Raw genomic sequence first — 4,779 nt, forward strand, 5'->3', positions numbered from 1 at the left:
GACTTTGGAGGCTGTACTTTGGAATCCGGAGACTCGAATTTTAAAAAATTTGGTTGAATTGAGTGTGCCTTGGAGGTTTCAAATCCGGCAAACGCTTTAAAAAAAATTTGATAAATTTTTGGTTGACCTTTGGAGGTACTTTGGACGACCTTGCAGAACTTGATTTGAAAAAAATCTTTTAGATTTGAGTGCACACCCGGAGGTTACTCAACCCGGCAAACCATTAAAATCTTTGCATAATTCGGTGGACCCTTGGGGCTTATTGGAACTCGGCGAATTTTGAAAAAAAAACTTTGTGAATTTAGTTGCTGGTGTGGCCCTTTGGAGGGCTGTAACCTTTTGCAGAACTCCGGCGAGAAATCTGCCGATTTGAAAAAAAAAAATACTTTTGGGAGGACTTAGAAATTTTCGAGTGTGACCCTTTGAGAGGCTGTAACTTTTGCAGAACTCCGGCGAGAAAACTGCCGAGTTTTGAAAAAAAAAAAATACTTTTTGGGACTTATGAAATTTTCGAGGTGTACACCTTTGGAGGGCTGTAACTTTTGCAGACCCGGCGAGAACTGCCGATTTAAAAAAAAAATACTTTTTGGGACTATGAAATTTTTCGAGGTGTGACCCTTTGGAAGGCTGTAACTTTTGCAGAACTCCGGCGAGAACTGCCGATTTAAAAAAAAAAAAATATTTTTTGGGGGTTGTGAAATTTGCGGGGTGTGACCCTTGGGAGGGCTGTAATTTTTACAAAACGCCGGCGCGAACTGCATTTTAAAAAAAAAAATACTTTTTGGGACTTATGAAATTTTCGAGGTGTGACCCTTTGGAGGGCTGTAACTTTTGCAGAACTCCGGCGAGAACTGCCGATTTTTGAAAAAAAAAAATACTTTTTGGGACTTATGAAATTTTCGAGGTGTGACCCTTTGGAGGGCTGTAACTTTTGCAGAACTCCGGCGAGAACTGCCGATTTTCAAAAAAAAAATACTTTTTGGGACTTATGAAATTTTCGAGGTGTGACCCTTTGGAGGGCTGTAACTTTTGCAGAACTCCGGCGAGAACTGCCGATTTTTAAAAAAAAAAATACTTTTTGGGACTTATGAAATTTTCGAGGTGTGACCCTTTGGAGGGCTGTAACTTTTGCAGAACTCCGGCGAGAACTGCCGATTTTTGAAAAAAAAAATACTTTTTGGGACTTATGAAATTTTCGAGGTGTGACCCTTTGGAGGGCTGTAACTTTTGCAGAACTCCGGCGAGAACTGCCGATTTCCAAAAAAAAAAATACTTTTTGGGACTTATGAAATTTTCGAGGTGTGACCCTTTGGAGGGCTGTAACTTTTGCAGAACTCCGGCGAGAACTGCCGATTTTTAAAAAAAAAATACTTTTTGGGACTTATGAAATTTTCGAGGTGTGACCCTTTGGAGGGCTGTAACTTTTGCAGAACTCCGGCGAGAACTGCCGATTTTTGAAAAAAAAAAATACTTTTTGGGACTTATGAAATTTTCGAGGTGTGACCCTTTGGAGGGCTGTAACTTTTGCAGAACTCCGGCGAGAACTGCCGATTTTTGAAAAAAAAAATACTTTTTGGGACTTATGAAATTTTCGAGGTGTGACCCTTTGGAGGGCTGTAACTTTTGCAGAACTCCGGCGAGAACTGCCGATTTAAAAAAAAAATACTTTTTGGGACTTATGAAATTTTCGAGGTGTGACCCTTTGGAGGGCTGTAACTTTTGCAGAACTCCGGCGAGAACTGCCGATTTTTAAAAAAAAATACTTTTTGGGACTTATGAAATTTTCGAGGTGTGACCCTTTGGAGGGCTGTAACTTTTGCAGAACTCCGGCGAGAACTGCCGATTTCCAAAAAAAAAAATACTTTTTGGGAATTATGAAATTTTCGAGGTGTGACCCTTTGGAGGGCTGTAACTTTTGCAGAACTCCGGCGAGAACTGCCGATTTTTGAAAAAAAAAAATACTTTTTGGGACTTATGAAATTTTCGAGGTGTGACCCTTTGGAGGGCTGTAACTTTTGCAGAACTCCGGCGAGAACTGCCGATTTTTGAAAAAAAAAAATACTTTTTGGGACTTATGAAATTTTCGAGGTGTGACCCTTTGGAGGGCTGTAACTTTTGCAGAACTCCGGCGAGAACTGCCGATTTAAAAAAAAAATACTTTTTGGGACTTATGAAATTTTCGAGGTGTGACCCTTTGGAGGGCTGTAACTTTTGCAGAACTCCGGCGAGAACTGCCGATTTAAAAAAAAAATACTTTTTGGGACTTATGAAATTTTCGAGGTGTGACCCTTTGGAGGGCTGTAACTTTTGCAGAACTCCGGCGAGAACTGCCGATTTTTGAAAAAAAAAAATACTTTTTGGGACTTATGAAATTTTCGAGGTGTGACCCTTTGGAGGGCTGTAACTTTTGCAGAACTCCGGCGAGAACTGCCGATTTTTGAAAAAAAAAATACTTTTTGGGACTTATGAAATTTTCGAGGTGTGACCCTTTGGAGGGCTGTAACTTTTGCAGAACTCCGGCGAGAACTGCCGATTTTCAAAAAAAAAAATACTTTTTGGGACTTATGAAATTTTCGAGGTGTGACCCTTTGGAGGGCTGTAACTTTTGCAGAACCCCGGGGAGAACCGCCCAATTTTGAAAAAAAAAAATACTTTTTGGGACTTATGAAATTTTCGAGGTGTGACCCTTTGGAGGGCTGTAACTTTTGCAGAACTCCGGCGAGAACTGCCGATTTTTGAAAAAAAAAATACTTTTTGGGACTTATGAAATTTTCGAGGTGTGACCCTTTGGAGGGCTGTAACTTTTGCAGAACTCCGGCAAGAACTGCCGATTTTTAAAAAAAAAAATACTTTTTGGGACTTATGAAATTTTCGAGGTGTGACCCTTTGGAGGGCTGTAACTTTTGCAGAACTCCGGCGAGAACTGCCGATTTTTGAAAAAAAAAAATACTTTTTGGGACTTATGAAATTTTCGAGGTGTGACCCTTTGGAGGGCTGTAACTTTTGCAGAACTCCGGCGAGAACTGCCGATTTTTGAAAAAAAAAAATACTTTTTGGGACTTATGAAATTTTCGAGGTGTGACCCTTTGGAGGGCTGTAACTTTTGCAGAACTCCGGCGAGAACTGCCGATTTTTGAAAAAAAAAAATACTTTTTGGGACTTATGAAATTTTCGAGGTGTGACCCTTTGGAGGGCTGTAACTTTTGCAGAACTCCGGCGAGAACTGCCGATTTTTGAAAAAAAAAAAAATACTTTTTGGGACTTATGAAATTTTCGAGGTGTGACCCTTTGGAGGGCTGTAACTTTTGCAGAACTCCGGCGAGAACTGCCGAACTTTGAAAAAAAAAAAATACTTTTTGCACTTATGAAATTTTCGAGGTGTGACCCTTTGGAGGGCTGTAACTTTTGCAGAACTCCGGCGAGAACTGCCGATTTTTGAAAAAAAAAAATACTTTTGGGACTTATGAAATTTTCGAGGTGTGACCCTTTGGAGGGCTGTAACTTTTGCAGAACTCCGGCGAGAACTGCCGATTTTAAAAAAAAAAAATACTTTTTGGGACTTATGAAATTTTCGAGGTGTGACCCTTTGGAGGGCTGTAACTTTTGCAGAACTCCGGCGAGAACTGCCGATTTAAAAAAAAAAATACTTTTTGGGACTTATGAAATTTTCGAGGTGTGACCCTTTGGAGGGCTGTAACTTTTGCAGAACTCCGGCGAGAACTGCCGATTTTTGAAAAAAAAAATACTTTTTGGGACTTATGAAATTTTCGAGGTGTGACCCTTTGGAGGGCTGTAACTTTTGCAGAACTCCGGCGAGATCTGCCGATTTCCAAAAAAAAAAATACTTTTTGGGACTTATGAAACTTTCGAAGTGTGACCCTTTGGAGGGCTGTAACTTTTGCAGAATTCCGGCGAGAACTGCCGATTTAAAAAAAAAATACTTTTTGGGACTTATGAAATTTTCGAGGTGTGACCCTTTGGAGGGCTGTAACTTTTGCAGAACTCCGGCGAGAACTGCCGATTTAAAAAAAAAAATACCTTTTGGGACTTATGAAATTTTCGAGGTGTGACCCTTTGGAGGGCTGTAACTTTTGCAGAACTCCGGCGAAAACTGCCGAATTTTGAAAAAAAAAAAAACTTTTTGGGAAATATGAAATTTTCGAGGTGTGACCCTTTGGAGGGCTGTAACTTTTGCAGAACTCCGTCGAGAACTGCCGATTTTTGAAAAAAAAAACTTTTTGGGACTTATGAAATTTTCGAGGTGTGACCCTTTGGAGGGCTGTAACTTTTGCAGAACTCCGGCGAGAACTGCCGATTTTTGAAAAAAAAATACTTTTTGGGACTTATGAAATTTTCGAGGTGTGACCCTTTGGAGGGCTGTAACTTTTGCAGAACTCCGGCGAGAACTGCCGATTTTAAAAAAAAAAAATACTTTTTGGGACTTATGAAATTTTCGAGGTGTGACCCTTTGGAGGGCTGTAACTTTTGCAGAACTCCGGCGAGAACTGCCGATTTTGAAAAAAAAAAAATATTTTTTGGGACTTATGAAATTTTCGAGGTGTGACCCTTTGGAGGGCTGTAACTTTTGCAGAACTCCGGCGAGAACTGCCAATTTTGGAAAAAAAAATACTTTTTGGGACTTATGAAATTTTCGAGGTGTGACCCTTTGGAGGGCTGTAACTTTTGCAGAACTCCGGCGAGAACTGCCGATTTTTGAAAAAAAAAAAATACTTTTTGGGACTTATGAAATTTTCGAGGTGTGACCCTTTGGAGGGCTGT

The 4,779-nt window shown here is 40.2% G+C and overlaps 1 long non-coding RNA gene across 2 annotated transcripts in view; it reads left to right on the forward strand.

The window, feature by feature from the left end:
* The first annotated feature begins 766 nt into the window (after positions 1-766).
* LOC143900850 (uncharacterized) overlaps positions 767-4,779 on the forward strand; it is a 7,621-nt gene continuing 3,608 nt past the window's right edge. For both annotated transcript variants that reach the window (XR_013257891.1, XR_013257892.1), the window contains exon 1: positions 767-4,757. This is a non-coding gene — a long non-coding RNA (uncharacterized LOC143900850). The remainder of the gene's footprint in view (positions 4,758-4,779) is intronic.

Source organism: Temnothorax americanus, unplaced genomic scaffold (assembly GCF_048541705.1).
Source record: "Temnothorax americanus isolate GAGA-0224 unplaced genomic scaffold, ASM4854170v1 Scaffold303, whole genome shotgun sequence".
Classification (NCBI taxonomy): Eukaryota; Metazoa; Arthropoda; class Insecta; order Hymenoptera; family Formicidae; genus Temnothorax; species Temnothorax americanus.